The sequence below is a fragment of the Vidua chalybeata genome, chromosome 8, assembly GCF_026979565.1.
Source record: "Vidua chalybeata isolate OUT-0048 chromosome 8, bVidCha1 merged haplotype, whole genome shotgun sequence".
Classification (NCBI taxonomy): Eukaryota; Metazoa; Chordata; class Aves; order Passeriformes; family Viduidae; genus Vidua; species Vidua chalybeata.
This window is the reverse complement of record NC_071537.1, coordinates 25,691,503-25,711,075: the sequence shown is the minus strand read 5'-3', so window position 1 is coordinate 25,711,075 and position 19,573 is coordinate 25,691,503.

Sequence of the window (19,573 nt, the reverse complement as noted above, 5' to 3'; positions counted from 1 at the left end):
AAGGAAAAAGGAAAGAAAAGGAAAAGAAGAGATAAAGGGGCGGAGGTGCGGGGTGGGGGCGAAGCTCCCGAACCCATCCTGTGGTAGCGATCCAGCAGGCTGGTGCTGCATGGCAGCAAAGACCTGTGTGCAGGGAGCGGCGCGGGGGTGCGTGTGCCGCGGGGGTGGAGACACCTCCGCCAGGGAGCCCAGCGACCGCCAGGGCTCGGGACAGGGGTTCTCCCGCGACAGGTATCGACTGGCAGCATTTTGTTGCTCTTGTTTCTAATGGGATTCGCTAAAGAAAACAAAACAAAACACAACACCCCACCACACACCTGCAACAAAAGGACACTTCATGCAGCAGCTGGGGAGAAACTGATGGCACAGCACCATACTGAGGTTGCCTGACAGGTTTTGGTATATTAACTACTCTGGTTTATTTGGTTACACAAAAGTTGAATTCCCAAGTTCAACGTAGTCAACAATGGGTGCTTTCACTTATTGGACAAACATTTCACCAAGTAAGTGGTCACTGAAGGGTTAACAACAGTTTGCCAAAGGTGGCTTAATCCCCGTTTTCAAAATTTTAGAGAATGCTCTATAGAATTATGCATCTACAGATGTTTTTAACCCTTTCTTCTGACCTGTTACCTTATTGGTGTCCTTTTCTGGTATTGATGTATAGCTATCAGTTCCTTAGTCACGTATTTAAAGGTATTGATATTTCTACCAGATAAGTGAGTGGAAAAGTTGGAAACAATCTGTGAAATGCATTTGTTCTGTGTATAAAGAGACAAATAGAGAAAATAAAATATTGCAACTGAAACATACCTCCTTGATTTTTTTTCCTCCAGAATGAATGTTAATACCATTTAAATTATCAATATTACATTAACTAGATATCTAGATTGTTGCCACTTCAAGAACTCCCTCTGGAGTTCCTAAGATAGTAGTCTTAGAGTATCATCTAAGATAGTTCTGTGCTAACTGCCACCAGGAAGATCTGTGGAAGTGGTTTATCAGGTAAAAGTACTATTTAAACACTTCCAAAAATCCCCCTCCCCCTGCCTTTGGCATTGGAAAACATGGATTTATGGGTTTCTATTCCTGTAGTGAAGAGAAAAAAGAATTAGGAGAAAGCATTTAGAAAGAACCACAAATGTATGCCAAACAAGGCAAAAAAAATGAGAAAGATGGAGAAGTCTTGCAAATCCAGGGAATGTTTTTCACTGATTTTATGGAAATATGGAACCAGGTGCTTTCAGTCATGAGTGCCTGTCCTACAAAGTTCTCACCTTCCTTGTAAGCTTGGAATACCTTTGTCCTGCTATATGCTTTGTGTTGCCTTTAAAAATGTCCTTTAGCTCCTGCCTCTTCAATAACCATATTGCAGTTCACTAAGCCCAGTATGAATCACTCTGTTTTCATCCTCAAATAAATTGTTAGTGCTTCTTAGAAGAACAAAAATGTTTTACAACACTTACATGACAGAGAGCTTTTATTTTTCTCATGAATATGTCCTGAACTCTGAGAGTTTCATAAGTCTCAACTGCACTTCTTCACCCACTAAGATTTTTAAGATATCAGCTCCTAAATTTTGCAATGGTTCTAATGGAAGACATGAGGATGTGATACCATTAAGATCACTCAAGTGTAGCCATTTGTTTAATATTGGAGGACTTCCTGTATTATTAGTAAGAATTTTCAGGCTTCTTTTCTTACAATTTCCCATTCTTATTGAGGGTTGGCGAACTATTCTTGAAATTGATTGTGGAATGCTTTCAATGTGCTTTACTTGAGTGAATTACTTAAAAACAGCCATTTCCCTGATATGTTAATTAAGTTCCTACCAATGACTATTAGCCTCTTGAAAAAAAATATTTTGTCTAAAAATATGAAATGGATCTTGATGCAAGAACCTTCCCTTAACCTCATAGTAAATGCAAATGTATTTCAAATAGGTTATCCTACAGTTAGGAAAAAAAAAGTCATTCATCTAGACAGACACCTTAATGAAGGCAATGTCTTCCTGTAATAACTTAGTCATGAGTTAAAATGTTATGATGTATACAAAAACACAGTCTATGAATGCTTTGAGGTTATTTCTCTATCCTTAAAAATTAATATTCAAATCATAATCAGTTTCTCAAATCAGCCCACTCTTGTTAAACTGAATCTGTTCCATGCATTAATTCTAATTTACGTAGGTATTTGGTAGTTCTCACTTGCATTTCTTCCTACTCATTTTGTATCATAGCCCAACTCCTTTACTTTTTCTGGAAATATGTTTATCACGATCAGAAAACAATATGTAATTTGTTTTTCTTGACTTTTCTTCATAATATGCAAAGAAATCTGTAGTATCTCCTTGAGGACATCTGTGACTGGAGTGGATTAAAATTACTTATCTATGATGGAGTCAGCAGTGGTATTTTCTTACGGATTGGTGTGATACATGTAACAGGTATGCCATTTATGCATGTATCCCTTTGTTTGTCACAGGGGGTTCTGCTCTGCCTGTCAGTAGGTATGGCCCAGCTAATGGTTGTGCTACAGAGGTGCTGTTCCTGCTTGGCTTCACACATGCCTACAGCCATTATTTCAAATAATGAAATGTAATGGATGAGTTAAGGAAGTTAGAGTTATTATTGTTTAACTGTTATCATGGAATCAGATCTAAAAACCTCAGGATAACTACCCTCCTAAGAGCCAACAAAAGAAGCAGAAATTCAAATTTGGAAAATCAGAGCCATGAAACGGAGCTACATCCATTTCAGCATGTAAACAATATGCATGTGGGATGCCTATATCCCAGTCCTGCATACACAAACAGTTAAAAGCCTTTCTTTCCTCCCCAGCTTTACAAAACACTGAAGACATTCCTTGTTATCTCATGTAAGTATCATCATCTGAAGTTTGGAGCAACAGCACCTCCACAGTTACTTTGCTTTATGGTGTAATCAGCCCCTGAGAGCATAACCAGTCTTGAAGTTGTGAGTTGCTCCAGTACCCACCTCACCTGCTGTGTTCTGGTACTTCAGCAGGTGGATGTGGTGAACAGAACAGAATTTCCCAAAGAATGCCTGAATTGGGGCTGGTTATATAAATAGGTGTTACGCTGCTTCCCAAACTAGGACATTTGAATATTCTTTACTTAATTCTTCCTCTTAGCTTTCATCCCCAGCTCAGCTACATCATACAGATCTCTTGTGGTCAACTCACAGGCAGGGAAAACCTTGCTTGCTTTTGTCTGAGGTCAGCATATAAGTGCATTCCCTCTTCCAGGTGAAATGCACAGCCAGCGTTCCAGCGATGCCAGCACACCAGAGCTGGAGTGCTCCTCCCCGTGCCAATTGCTAAAACAGCCATTACACAAGACAGACCAAGTTTACTCAGCCATCATGTCCTCAGGGAATTTGGGCTAGGGACCTGTTTGTAATGTGGTACCTAAAGTATTCCTTTGAATTCTTACGCGGGGTGTTAGGAGTACTCCAGGCACCCAGGTGCAGCAAGTGAGAAATGCACTGCAGCGCTGCACAGCACAGCAGCCATTTGAGAAGTGAGCAGCCTGCTCATTTGCATTATGTCAGTCTCATACAGGAGTGAGATGAGTGACACTTCATTTTGGGTTAAGGAGAAGAGGCTGCTCTCCCTCACTGCAATATAAACTGAATAAACACCCCACGGTTAAATTAGTTGGATAAAAGAGACCTGTCCTGTCACACAGTGCTAATGTGTCGGTTCCTCCTCTACACCCCTAGGTTATTCAAGTCATGTGTAGCCAACTTGAAAATGCCAACACTGCCACTAAATATTTAGAATTACACTTAAATGTGCAGCAATAAATATATATAATTCAAATATTTATCTTGGCATGGTTTGTAATGATGAAATGAAATATGACATGATATTAACAAAAAATCCCACACCCCAAATCCTACAAAACATGTTTCAGTTAGGAAATATTAGTAAACCAAATACTTTCCTTGGAGGAATTTATTGCTGCATAACTGAAATCCTAAATGCCTGACTCACTTTTTATCAAACCAAATTTTCAATATTCTCTACTTTTAACTGACCATAAATTCTAAGCATGTCAGTGGGATAAATTCTGTTTGGCAAGTACTTTTTAAATTCTGATTTTTGTTGTATTCTATCAGTCCCTTAAGAAGACACTTAATAATGATTTCAGACTGAGAAATATAGTGACTAGTCTTAACAATGCCCTTGTGACATACTGAAGCCACTGCAGCATAAGAGAAATTAATATATTACTCTTCAAGCCTTTGTAACCCCTGAGATTTTTATCAGGAACATCAATTTAGGATGCCAGAGGAAGAAATAATTGAAAGCAAACATGAACATGCCATCAAAAGGGCTTGCTCCAAAGCGTGATGGAGACAGCAGAAATCTCTCAGTATACTGCAGTCTATTGGACTGAGCCCTGAATCAAAATTCACATCTTTCCAAGATCTGTGACAAAAGGGTATAACAGCAAGTGGAAAAACCTATGAAGCAGTCCAGACAAGAAAGACAAGGAAGTTAATATTATTTGCTATTATGACTTATTTCCAAACATATCCTGAAAATCTACGCTTTTTCCATCCCATTAAAGACACCTGATCCCACTTAAAGAAAAAAAAAAGTGAATATATATCATATTTCAGACTTTGTGATCTTTCAGTTTTCATTTGAACATTGTTTGCTGTCCCATGTAACTTCTTACTCAGTGCAGAGAACACTGCTGCTACAAGTTATTTGCTGGATATTTTGGATGTCAGATTCCAACAACTTTAGGAGGTTCAGCAGTTTTGCAGGAACCTCTTCAAAGCTGCCTTGAATGTCCAGAAAAGCAACAGGTAACAAACAGGTAGAAAAAGCTAAGGGGAGCAATCTCCTTATCCTTCCACATAAAACAAAGGGAGTTCATTCTGTCAGACTTCATGGAAATAATTTTCTGGCATCCATCCTTACAGTTATATTTGAATGACCCTTTGAAGTAGATTAAGTCCACAGGAACTCATAATTCTCCTAGCTTAATCAGGAAGAAAAACTGGATCTTTCATCTTTTAAAGCTTTGAGACATCCCTGAACTCAGTCAAATTTTCCAAGCACTCAACTCTTCATAGATTTCAACTATGCAGGAAAAACATAGGTTTTTTTCCTTCAACAGAAGAGTCAGAATAAACTTTTTTCTTAGTACACCTGTTTAACTCTGAGGAACTTTTCTGTAACTAGCTACACCAACATAAAGAGTTATGGAAAATAAATCAGATGGGTTTATCACTGCTGTGCATTTATGAATGTATTTTTGTATGACTTAGGTATGCATGGGGCCTGATAAGATGCCCCAAGAGTCCTGAAGAAATTGGCTGACGTGGTTGCCAAGCCTCTCTTGATGATATTTGAAAAATCACAGCAGCCAGGTAAAGTTCCTGGTGACTGGAAAAATGGAAACATCACACCCATTTTTAAAATGGACAAAAAGGAGGACTCTGGGGACTACTGCCCTGCCAGCCTCATCTCTGTGCCTGAGAAAATTGTGGAACAGAGCCTCCTAGAAGTTATGTGAAGGCACATGGACAGGGAAGTGATCCAGGACAGCTTCACCAAGAGCACATCTGCCCTGAAGATAAGGGATGGATCCTGTGGGGAAAGGCTCCTCCATGTCTCCTGTGAGGAAAGGCTGAGACACTGGTTCAGTCTGGAGAAGGCTCCAGGGAGAGCTCACTGCAGCCTTTCAGCATTTAAAATATACAGACAATGGGAAGAGACTTTTTAGCAGGGCCTGCTGTGATAGGACAAGGGGGAATGGTTTTAAACCAAAGGAGAGTAGCTTTAGACTGGACCTAAGGAAGAAATTTCTTACACTGAGGATGCTGAGGCCCTGGAGCAGGTTGCCCAGAGAGGTATGGGATGCCCCATCCCTGGAATAGGTCAGGCTGGATGGGACTCTGAGCAACCTGGTCTAGTTGAAGATGTCCCTGCTGGGACAGGGGAATTGGAAAAAATGGCCTTAAAATGTCCCTTCCAACACAAGCCATTCTATGATTCTGTGATTTTCATTTAACTGCACATGGACAGACATCAGGGACAGGACAATAAGAAGTAAAACAATGCCCAGAGCAAGACAGCTGCTGAATAAATATTTTAAAGTGAACAACTGATGGAAAATTAATTGATAAATATCTATATTTAAAGTTGTGTTAAAAAAAAAAAAAAGAAAAAAAATAAGAATGCACTCTGGAAATTTTAGGATTTTGAACTTATATAGTTATCAATGGACAAACTTGCAACCCCACCAGGTTGAAAAGGAGATTTAAAAAAAAAAATAACTAGGATTCAATCTTAAACTAATTAATTGCCAATGTACAAGTCCATCCTTCCACTTATGGACACTGTAGGTGTTAACATTTATTTGTCCAATGGAAAACTAGAGATGCTTTAGGTAATCTAAAATCCCAGGTAGTAATTCTAAATCATAGTACTCTATTTCTTTGTGTGCACTATGACTACATTGATGCACATCATTTGTCATGGTAGTTATTCTCTACAGCTCAATAATCAGGGATTTAATATTTAATAAGCAATATCATACCAGTAACAAGATACCTTGCATACTCTGTTGTTTTAATAATGGCAAGCATGATAAACAAAGAGATATAAGGTTTATTGAAAGAGTTTGTTTTCTTTTGTGGTTTTCTTGTTGCCTTTTTTTGAACCAGACCAGCTGAGATAGTTGGCTGAAGAAAGCAAACTTTCAGTCACACAAGGCTTTATTTTAAACACTTTCTGTCTAGACAAAATTACATTTTTAATGTCACTAGCAGATCTAAAGGGAGAGCAGCAAAGCTTTTAGAAATGTGTATGTATGTATATAAATGTATGTATGTATTTACACACAAGTATCAGTGTGTAAATGTAGATCCATTTGAGAAGGAAGATGTTAAAGCTGTGGAGTAAACAGAATATGTGAATTTGTCCCTTGGCTGTGGAACAAAGCTCTGTGACTTTGTCCCATTTGGTACCAAAGCAGACACCAATCGGCTACTAAGAGATTCCACAGCTCAGTATTGCATACAAATCTACATACGCAAATATTCTTGGGTCTGGAAGAAACAATGCAGAACCACTTTATTGAATCATATTTTAAGGTCAAATTAAGCATCCATGGCCCACCAGGAGATTCTGGAAGTCAGAAGTTGAAGCACATCTCTCACCATCAGCTGGGATGCATAGAGGAACCCTAAACAAGACAGCTCTAAAATGGTATTTTTAAGAACAAAATCATGTAAGCTTCCAATATCAAACTGGAACTAGAATTTTTGTATCTCTTTCTGTGCAAAGGGAGAATTTTTATTTAAAACAGCTGTCATCAAAGCTGTCACACTGCTCAGCTACTTATTTGTCCCATACAGCCATTCACATTTTCCTTCATCTCTTTTGAGAAATTGAAAGGAGAAACCTCTCTGGTCAGTCAATCTCTCTATCAAGCTCAGCAGAATGGTAAATCTGTACTCAGAGGTCAGAAATTAAGATTTCAAACTTTATAGGTCCCTCATCATCCAGACCTGTAGTTAGGGAATTATGAGTGTCCCCAAGGTCTCTCATAAGCTGCTCTCTTCTGCTATTTCTTAACTTCCTATATTTCTATCCTAGAATGTAGTACAGCATAACAACCTGCACAATGCCACAAAATATTGTTCAAACCAGAGTGCTTTAAATCTTCATTTTCATTGTTTATCTGGACATCTTATATAAATCATCTATGTCAAAAGTGCTGCAGAGCACCTGTTTCCATTAAAATTACCAGTCAATTGCATGAATTCTGTGTAAACCTAACTTGCACAAATTGATGTGCCTGAAAGAAAGATTTAACTCAATTTCTTTAATTCTAAAAGTCCAGGTGTAGTTTCTACCCTCCCTCTGAAGGCAGGGAAAGAGCACCTTAAAGATTTCATTACTTCTGCACTCTTGAGGATATGCCCTAGAATCAGATGTTCTAAACAGAGCCCTCAAATTCAGCCTCCATTCCTCAACCCTGCTGTGCAAGCCAAGCTGCATTGACATTACAAGAAATTTTCCCAAGCAGCTGGTGACAAACAGCTTTCTAATAGAAAATTGTCCCTAAAAATAAATATGCTGCATCTATAGATTCAAAAGTATACGTAGGCTTGTATACAAAGAACAGAAAATCTCTGACCTTTGGTCTCAGAAAACCAACCAAACATAGGGATATCCTAGTTTTTGTAAATTTATCTTTCAGTCACTGTCTTCATGCACTGATTTTGCACAAACTGTCCTTAAATACTGAGCTGTCTTTCTATTCTATAATGAGGAAGCTTTTAATGATTAAGAATCCTTTTGATTAAGCGGTGATATAATTTTAATTATTTCCCCACCGTGGTCCCACCATTAATTCTTGGGAGGTAACATACCTCCTGGTATGGCAACAAACCTGCTGGGTGTCTGGCCTCTGGTCCTTGCTTTATCTCCTACTTGTTCATCCTAAAAGCTTCTTTTGATTGAGTGAGAAAAAAAAAAAAACAGGCAGGCAAACATACACATAGCTGTACACAGTCTGACTCCCTCCACAGCACACTGCTTACACACAAGTGAGATAAAAATTACCTCTGAGATGAAAAGTACTTTTCATCTTGAGACCCCATTTTCTATCACATAGAACTTTCCAAAAATATGTTACTTTTGAGATATATGTGATTTCAACACTAGCAATGCCAGCTGAAGTGGGAACTTTGAAAGAAATGTTAAGCTCAATCAGTATGATCATTAAAGTTATGCAAATGGAAAAACACATCCCTTCCTTTTAAACTTTGCTACATTTTAGTTGCAATCATAAGATTCAAGAAGTGAGGATGGTGTTTAAATGTCAGAAACTTGACAGCATCTTAGCACATTCCCAGCTGTGGTCAATAGTAGAGCTCCTCTGTATTTCAACAGGAACACGATTTTACTCACAGTCTTCACAGAGCAACTGAGAACTGGCTCAAGCTTAAATGTGAAGCTGTAGAGATTACTTGCCTGTAGGAGCAGGCAGCAGATTTCACTGCATGCTACCAGCTCAGGAAGTTCTGAAGCACAATGTAGTGACCCAAACCAGTGCTGGTAAGACAGGCTTGTACTGCACATCACATGATGTCACTGTTAGTACACACTGGTGGTTCTCGCTGTCCTGCAACACAAATGCCAGGTTCCTTGTCAGGACAGCGTGCTGCTGCAGAGTGTCCTCCAAGAGGTTTATCTCTGAGGCAGCTGCCACTATCTACCCATTTCAAATATATGAAGAATAAATTGTACAAATAGTGTGGAAACTCCTCAGGAAGTGCTCAGGACCTGTGCTGGAAGACATCCCCCGACAGCCAGCAGAAAAGTTCCTGCTTAAGTAGAGTACTTCTCTGAGTTATGGCACGGGGGGGTTCCTTCCCTGTGACATTCCAGGCCTTTATTTACTGAAGCAAAAAGGTTTTTAATTAGGAATTATTTTCTTCATTAAAAACCAGTAAGATAAGGGGAGTTGCCATTTGATGAAATATAATTGTCCTATCATCTTTCTTATTCCAAAGAGATTTTTAGTTTGGCAGTTATTGTGTCTACTTCATTTTTAAAAACCTACATAAGCAAACAAAAAACAACAACAACAACAACAAAAAAGTAGTTGAATTATAAACAGGAAAATTCTGAAGAACAATTTTTTGAAATCATTGCTCCAACATATGACCTATGGCAGTGCAGGAATTTAGCCCCATGTTTTATACTGAATCCATTGAATTAAAGAGATCTTTCTTATTAATATAGAATATTCTATATCTTTATTATCAAGCTGTTATGAAGTTTGCAATTTGGTCAAGTAAATCATCTGAAAGTCTTGCCTACACTATCTGAATTACTATTAGCTCAAAAGTGGCCATACTCACTATTTTTATAAAATAACAAGAGACTTAAATGACTCTATTTTAAATGTAAAGTTCTCATCTCTCTGAGAATCCTGGGACACAATGAGAAGATAAACCTATGGCCAAGGTAGCTGAAAACCAAAACCAATCAGAAAGATAGAGAATTTTTCTTTTTTTCTTCTTAAAGAACAGATTAAAACTGAGAGCAAGAGTAATTGCAATCTCTTTTTTTTTTTTTTTTTTTTTTTTTTTTTTTTTTTTCATGGAGCTATGCAGGTGAGTGTTTATATTAAAATACTGTAAAATATACTCAGGTATAAAGAGCTTGCAGTTTTATTCTAATTTGTTTTCCTTCGGGTTCAGAATTACCAGCAAAGAAAATTGCTCTAATTGCAATGCTTTGCATACAAATAGTGATTATAGCTTAGTGGATTGTTAGGACACTGCACAACTTATTAGATCAAACTGAGTGAAGCCTACACCATACCAGTTTTTAAATGTAGGTAAAGCAAGTTAAGCTCTCTCAGAAAATCTAAATATTTATGACCCAAAATTATGGTGTCAACCTGCCAGGCACATTACATGATCCCTGATTCAGAACTATGAAATAATCATAGGGAAAAGCTGCCACAATATAGGATGTCATTAAAGTCCAACAGCAGCAAAATCAATTTTAATTAGATCACAATAAATGAATATGTAGAGACCAAAAGCCTTTCTTCAATATATTAATATAGTTTTTTTACTTGGTTAGTTTTATGGAATTCATCAAAGGGATGCTGAGTGACTGAAAAGGTGCACATGAAAGCACTGAGACAGTGAATTGCATACAGAGGTATTTCTTCATTTCCAGATATTTATTTTTATCCTAATGAATACTCTCATAGAGAATGCAAATATCTGGAAGACAGCACAGTTCTCTAAGGCTGTACATTCAGAATGAAGTATCTCAGCCTACTACTTATGACCAAATTACAATTGTCCATAAGAAAACAAAGTTGGGTACTTCATGTACTAGAACTTGTCATTTCCTAACTATTACTTAGATTCCAGTTTCAGTGGATATATACTGGATTTTACAGATTAGTAGTATTATAGCAGAAATTACTTGAGTTCTGGCCCATTATTTAAATCCAAGCACCATTTTTCTAAAACTAAATTACAGTGTATGTTTCCTAAAGTGCAGATCACAAATCTAGCTAGTGGCAGAGATTTTAATGGGCATATTTATTTTTTTCCCCCTGAAGTTTAAATTTCTGATTTATAGTAAAAATATAAGCTCTTCTGTTGTTGTATGCCAGTGATGATGGGATAATGGATTAGGTCAGGCACTGTCAGTGTATGGAGGAGTGGGTGAGGTGATAAGACAAGTGATCTCTTCCAGCACTTTAGCATTTCTTGTATCCTGCAAAGCAGTTTAGTCTGGAATATTTCCTAGTTTGTAGACTACAATTATCATAAGCCTGGTTTATATAATGTTATCTTCACTTGTTAAAAATTCCTGATAGTAATAAAAGACTCCAGGAAGTTAACACAAAAAGCTTGAAGCAAGATGCAGCTGAAAATCACCTTAAATGCTTTCCAATAGTCCCACCTTTCCTGCCAAGCTCTCTTTCACCACATAGCTGCAGCCTGGATTCTTTTGTGAACCACTCACACTACATGTCTAGCTCAAGGCAAGGAAGCCTGCATATTTAATATTTTGGTATCTGTGTTTTAAGGAAAGGTGGAAATAAGTGTATGGAACAAATGCATTTTGGCACAGGTAATGGTTTCTAAAAAATAAAAACACCCAACTGCAACATTCTCTCACCATCTGGTATAAAATGGTTGTTCTTTCCTGTAAAAATGATGGTATTGGAACTGTAATATTGAGCCAAACAAATTTCAGCCCTCAACTGAGTTAAATCAGTCTTTCTGCACTGGTTGTATGACATACTAACCCTAAAAGCAGTGCTGTTGCCAAATACATCATGTGTGCTCTGATGAATGCAACTGAAACAAAAGACAGATGAAATTGTGACATTTGGAGTACAAGAATAAATGTTATAATTAATATTTATTTAAATATTATTTGTTTATGAATGCAGGTCAGCTGACTTTTTTCTTAAAAGAAAATTTGTGGATTAATCAGGATTTCAGAGATACTCTGTACCAATGACATGGGAATCCTCCTCATCAAAGCTCACGGGTGGGTTATTAGTGTGTCCACAAAATATGATGTGAATGTGTCCACACAGCTCAAAGATAAACACAGCAGACCAAGAGCCCCCTGTTAGCAGAGGGAGGTTTTAGCTATTTAAGAGAGTGAGCAATCAGTAGGAAACAAAAATTAAATGAAAGCAGCCTAATGATAGAAGAATACTCTGAAATACAGTAGCCAATATTACATAATTGATCTCTTGGCTTTCATGGTAGATTGATACTCTACAATAAAAAGACAAGCAGTTGATGACACATTTTGAATTTACTGTTCTTTTATAGTTTACTTTTGACACTCTGTGGCTAAATTTCTGATTAATAATTTTTTTTTTTTTTTTTTTTTTTTTTTTTTACCACATGCTGAAAAGCCTCTGGTGATGGTGATAGTGGTGAATGAGAGCTATTTCTTTGGGAAACAGCACAATTGAAAAATAGGGCTGCAGAAACTCCTTTCTATGACCTAACATGAGTTTCTGGAGAAATCCAGATGAGGTGCATTTCCTAGTAACATGCAAAATCAGTCTGGTAAGTGGTAGCCTCGAGTGCCAGAACACAGAAAGATCTGTCCCAGTACATACCACTTGAGGGGCTGTAATGGGGTTCACATCAGCAATTCTGTGGCAGCCATACAGAGTATTACTGCAGGGCTGTTTGAAGAATAATTCCAGGGCTGGGCAGTGACGAGAATGTAACGTGGAAACAGTTTTCTTGATTTCATTGCAATTGGTCCCAGGCTTAGAATAAAACTCAAGCTTATGTACTTAATTTACCTAATTGCCTTGCTGTATGAGGCTGCTGTACTTAAATTGTTAGCATATCATCCTGACAGGCTGTAAACTATAGCTTTACATCAGCGAATAAATGTAAAAGTATTGATGTACAGTCTGCCACTGCGGAACACTGTGTAATTTACACATCCATTATGCAGCCACAAACACATAGATCCATATCTTCCTGAGCAGCTCTATCCAAGCTGTCTAGATTTTAGCCAGTGCTACCCATTTATTCTTAAATCACTCGTGCTAGCATTGTTTTAACACACTAAGAAGACATGTTTGACAGAGCAATCCAAAAAGTCATCGAACTGTATCTCATATCCAGGTTGCATCTAACACTGAAGGAATTTGTTTCGCAGAAATTCATTATTACAAAGGCATTTACTGTTTTCCTTCCTCTCCCTCTCTTTTCCCCTTTTCCTTCCCATATTTTTTGGTTGGTTGGCTGTTTTTTAAGTGTCTGGCCTGCAGTGTGTGCTGCAGAACAGAAAAATTACTTTCCAGGATACTTGGTGGATACAGACCAACCAAGAATCATTTATATGGTTTGTTTAACCACATTGAAATGCATGGTACAAATGTAAAAATCTGTTGCTATTTGATCGAGAAGCTTTCACCTGATCATTGTGTGTCTGCAATTGCACATCCCTAAGATGTTCCACTCAGAATTAACCCTCTTCCCCCTCCAATGTCACTCCTACTCCTAAAACAGGCTTTTAACAGAAAGTCTCAAATGAAGAAGTGAATGGCAGTTAATTCAGACAATGAATAAACAAACCTGGAATAATCATTATTTGTCCTGAAGAGAATGAAAGTTTCATCAACTTTAAATTAAAATTGGAAAGTAAATTTCAGTCTAAAGGAGGAGTTAGTTCTAATACAGTATCATTTCATTCTTTGGTAAGGCCTTTTACTTCCAGGCCTTCTAACAGGTTCCCTGCAGTGGCTCTGCAGTCACTTCCCAGCTCACACTTTGAGATTTTCTGTCTCAGGCAATTTCATTAGCATGGCCAGGACTGCCACACAAGCCAACCCAAGGCTTGGTGTCCTGCACAGAGCTTAACCCACTGGCAGAACTATTGTAGAATTCAGTTCACAGCTCACTTCTCTGACATCTTCCACATGTCCTGCATCCCCAAGGCTTTGCTGCCTTGCAAGGGCAGATGCCTCACTGCTCCTGGCTGTCCTGGCAATAGAAGGCTCAGCAGGGCCAGGACAGGGGGGTGCCCTTGGACCCAGCACTGGTGAGGCCACAGCTCAGATCCTCTCTTCAGCTTTGGGCCCCACACTACAGAGGGGCCCATGAAGCTGAGGAGGGTCTGGAGCACAATTCCTGTGTGGAATGGCTGAGGGAGCCAGGGGTGTTTAGCCTGGAGAAAAGGAGGCTCGGGGGTCACCTTGTCACTCTCTGCAACTCCCTGAAAGGAGGCTGCAGCCAGGTGGGGAGTGGTCTCTTCTCGCAGATAACAAGCAACAGAACAAAGGAAAATGGCCTTAAGTCATGCCAGGGGACATTTAGATTTGATATTAGGAAAAAAATCTTCACTGAAAGAGTGGTCAGGCATTGGAACAGGCTGCTCAGGGAATCAGGGGAGTCATCAGCCCTGGAGGTATTTAAAGGACATGAAGATGTGGTACTTTGGGATATGGTTTAGCGGTGGGCTCAGTAGTGTAATGACTGGATCAAGGATCTTCTACTTCTACAACTTTCCATTTTGTGTGCAAGGCCAAGAGGGCCTCAAGGTGAAACTGTATTGCACACAAATTTCTTCTGCACAATCAGTTGTCTATCTTGGCTAGACCTTCAGGCTTTTCTTTTACAATAATAATTATTGAGAGTTTATTTACTAGAACAATATTGGAACCTTTTGTAAGACACTGCTCTCCAGTCACCATATGAATCAGAATAATATTACTGCACCTAATAAGATATATTACTGCATTTATTAACCTTCATAGACCCCTTTCCCCTCAGTTTTATAGAAAAATATGACTTTTTTTTTTTTTTTACACTTGCTATGCTTCTTTTCAGGATTATAATAGGTCTTGGAGTTTGGGAACCTCTTAAATACTGTTCTTGATTGGTCATAGAAAGGACAGCAATAGTCTAAATCCACATCTCTTTTTCATAAAAATGAGATATGTGAGTGAACATAATTTCAGTATCATTTCAATGGGACAGGATTCAGCCTTAAGTGTTCTAGTCACTAATTTCTGCTTTGATGACATGATTATTACCTAAATGTAGGAGAAAGCAACAGAATTTTTATACAACGTGGGTGTTTTCACCTGCTACATGTAAGAAAAAAAAGCCCACAGCTTGAAGCACATCAGAGTAGCAATGGTAATTAGGTATTGGCATATCATCCAAGAAAGAAAAAAAAAAAAAGAGCTTGAAAAATGATACAGCTTAATAATGGTTTAGTATCCTAGAGCTACGCAACAAGTTCTCAAAGAGAAATGTAAATTGTGAATGACGAACACTTGTGATTCTTACACGGGATAACCAGTAGGAAACACAGGAAATAAGCACAAATTATCCCATTTAGGTCTGTGTAAGGAGTACGATCACACATCTGTATGCAGGCCTTCATGCAGTCAGACAGATAGCTTTCCACAAATGCCAATTGCCATATCGCACACGGCGCCTTCCTGTAGAAGTTATGGTGTTAATCTCATCTAAAGTATACCTGCAGTGACAGCATCTACCAGGAAATTTGCACAGAAATGAGAGAATATTGCTTTCTGAATCCATTTAAGACCCCAAAACATTCTGGACCAAATTTTTCTTGCCAATTAAAAATTTATATATGAAATTTTTTTTTATAGCCAATGTTTCCAAAACATGGAATGTTACTAATTATGATCAGAACCAGTACAGCATTCCAGACAGATAAAATGCTTTTAAAATCTAGGAAGACTGCAGCAACCACATGCATTTATATATTTGGTTTCTGAAATGAACTGACAGTTCGGCTGACAGAAAGTCAGGGTAGACCAAATCAGAATACACATGTATCCACCTGGAAATGTGAAAAGATCAAGAACAAGTTTAGAACAGTTTGTACAGCTGAGACTGTCTTGTGTCCATCAGAGTCAATGACAAACACTGAAAGGGTCAGCTGGAGCTGAGCAGAGCTTAGACCAGGCACACCAGCAGGCTTTCTGCTCATTCCTATTCTTAGAGCCAGCTGCTCTGAGCTACCTCACTTGCAGCCATGCAGATATTTTTGGAGTCTGGAATTTCCAGCCTTTTCGTTTCTCTGTTCAAGTACAACCTCCCAGACAAGCTCGCCCTACAATTCTAATTGGACCTGGAAGAAAATGTAAAGATTTGAGCATTTGTTTGAAATTGGAAGGCAACCAAATTTTTGAAAGCTTCCTTAAAATGGAATAGCTTTTTTCTACCCAGATTGAAATGCTGGATGACAAATTAAAAAGAAATATTGAATTGGCCCTCCTGATCACAAAATTTTATTCATTAGAGGCTTTTTCTCTTGTTCAACAAAAATGATTTCCAGATTAGAACATTACATAAGTATATTTCATATATGGATAAAATTGCTCTTTGCTTCACTCTCCTTGATATTTCTCCGTACAAAGATACAGGGAGTTCGCATTCTGCAGCTGAATTACGTTACAACAACACAGATGGAACTTTAGATGTAAAGCCATATTTTTAGCCAAAGCACAGTTGAAGCAATGTCATCTGATGCAGTTAGAGACATATAGAGAGGCACTTGCAGTAATACACATTTATCACTTTTAGTGAATGGCTGATACACAGCACCCTGTGTACCCTCCCCTTCAGAAGGGCAATAATTTAAAATATACTTTTTTCCTTGAACAGGAAAGAATGGAATATTCTATTCCCATATGTGGCCTGATACTTGTTCTTCATTTGGCTACCACTCAAGCTATTCCTGCAGTTTTCACTCTGTGAGCACCTGGGTGAAAACTCATTTTTGCATGGGCACTTGTGTAATTGCCCCAGGGTGAAACCTTAGGTCATTTCTCTCAGAGAAAGCAGATATTCATTGTAAGAATTGTGAAATTCCACCTCCAGAGCACAGGTGTGAATTTCCATACATTTGCAACTGTCAGAGGGAATGCTCAGTGTCTTCATGGTAACATGATCATTTCCAACAGCAAAATCCCCTCATTTCATGAAGGAGCTGAGCTGGAATCAGAGCCATTTACCTCTATCACAAAGTATTGCCGTGATGTTTCTCGAGTGTGAGAGGTTTTATTATTTCTGGCATATTGCTTATCTGATCTTAAAAATCAGAAGAAAAAATCCTATTAAAATAGGAATTTGAAAGCACTGGAAGCATTTGGAATTTAAAAGAACTAAGAAAGGCAGAGGATTTAGTGCAGTTCCTGAACATAGTTCTCAGTTCCTGAACTTCGATGTCGCATACTGACACATCAGTGGGGTGCTGGACAAAACTTTCCAGAAGGATAAACATACATCCCTCCAACAATTTCATCAAGTAATAGCTTGCAAATATATGTAAGGGCAGCAGCAGCCCCTTGTCAGTATAGTTGCCACTGGTTTTAGAAGATTAAGAAGCTGTTGGAAGCATCCATTCAGCAAGTCCTTCCCCGTTAAAGAATATTACTGTTACAGCTCTTTGAAGAGCAAAAGAAAATCTAAAAAATCTTTTAAATGTTGGAGGCCTTGGAGCCTCTTCTTGAAAAATGCTGAATTTTGTAGTGCTTTATATTTCTGGTAAACAGGATTCAGATCTTGGCAACAGGTTAGGGAGCACTATTCCTAGTAAAATAAACAAAGAGAGAATAAGCCAAGGAGGGAGTACAGGAAAGAACAGCTTCCTAGAAAGCCTGTTGCTGTTAGTAAGGAAAGAAAAGATGCCACAGAATGGTCAAAGGACTGCTACCTTTAACCTTAAGGACAATAAGCAGCCACTACAAGCTAGTCAGTGTTTTCTGAGGTGCTTCAACTTTAGAGAGGAAAAACATGAATTTCTTTTCTCTGCAAAGTTTCCTACTTCACAGTAAGAAGTCTCCAATAGTATTTTATGAACTGATAAAGCAAAGAAAGTCAGAAGCAGCTTTTTGAAGGCTGTTTTTCTTGCCTTCCTCCCCAGTGGGAAAAAAATGAGCAGATAGCAGCCACACGAGACTGAAGAGTGTGGGTGGATGGTCAGGGTACAGAATGTTAGATTACTCAGCAGTTTAGTTGGCTCTGATATGTACCCGTGACTACATCTTGAGTCCTCCCCAGAAAAAGCATTTAATTCATCTCAGAAAAGCGAAAAAGTTAATTACTGAATAAATGATAGAGCCCCACCTACTGTTTTATTGCATACATTTCTAGATAGACAGACACACACTTCATGCAAATGCAATTCATTAGTGCAGGCATGGGCATTTCTATTAGAAGAGCCCTAATTATGGATTATAATCACTCTGTGGTTATTTTTTGCAAACACACACAACTGCAGATTTTGCAGTTAAAATCTAGAAATACAGGTGGATTTCTTTCCATCCCTCTTGTAAATCAGGCTTCTCTGCTTCATATGAGCATACACACATACCAAAAGCTCCCCAGGGAAAGATTAAAATTTTTCAAAAAGCTTTGAAAATCTTTTGGTCAGCAGTTGGCAGAATGAATGCTCATTTCATTAACAACACTGGTATTGGGGATCACTGAGGTTCTATCACCCATTACCATCCTTACTAGATTGTCTGACATATTTTCCACCCAGACTCTCTCTGCTCGTGTGTAAAGGAAAGAAAATATCCCAGCAATGTGAACATCCAACAATATCCCAACAATGAATATCAGTGAATATCCCAACAATGTGAAGTGGCACAAGTTTTGCTATTGAAATAGACACGTCTAAATGCAATGTGCATGAAAGATAAGGGTTGCATTATTCTCATTTTAAGGAAGTGGAACCACAGGACACTGGGAGTGAGGGAGGTACCACTCAGACATTAAATGTCTTGTCCAGACCACCATCTCTCCAACACATAAATAATGCAGCACAGAAGTTGACTCCCAGTACACACAAGTCTTTGAAAAGGGCCTCTTGTTTCGCCTGTCTCCTTGTCATCGCTGGGCTTTCACTTTAGTTTCGTGTAAACTGAAATTCCCATTGCAAAGGGAATTCTTAAAAGAACTTTTCTGAAATCCCATGTCCAGAGTGGGAGGCGTATTTTGAAAACACTGAAATCCATTTTTGTGAGCTGTAGCAGTCATGAATTGGCATCACATTTTGCAGGTAATGTCTTGTTTTTCAAATGTTACCAGTTACTACAAGTTCACAGACTGGTGTGATTTTAAAATAGCAAAATTTTGTCAAAACTACAAGGTAAAAAGACCTCGTGCAAGCAAAGTGAATTGAAATAAGTAATGAAATGTGACAGCTGGAGGAAAGGACTGATTCATTTATCACATTGAGATTGGCAACAAGTTTCAAAACCCTGTTGTTAGCTGGCAGCAATTGTTCTGTTCTGTCAGTGTAATAGGTGATAAGCCAAAAAGGTGGAAGAAAATCTTCCATATTACTCACTTATCTCCACGATTTCATGGTAGTGTTTTTGATAATAATTTAAAACAAAGGTCTTCAAAATATGGTTGTCAGTGTCTTCATAAAACTAAATAGCAATTCATATTTCTTTTTTAACTTGAGTAGGAGATTCTTCAAATGAAGTATACACATTTCTCTA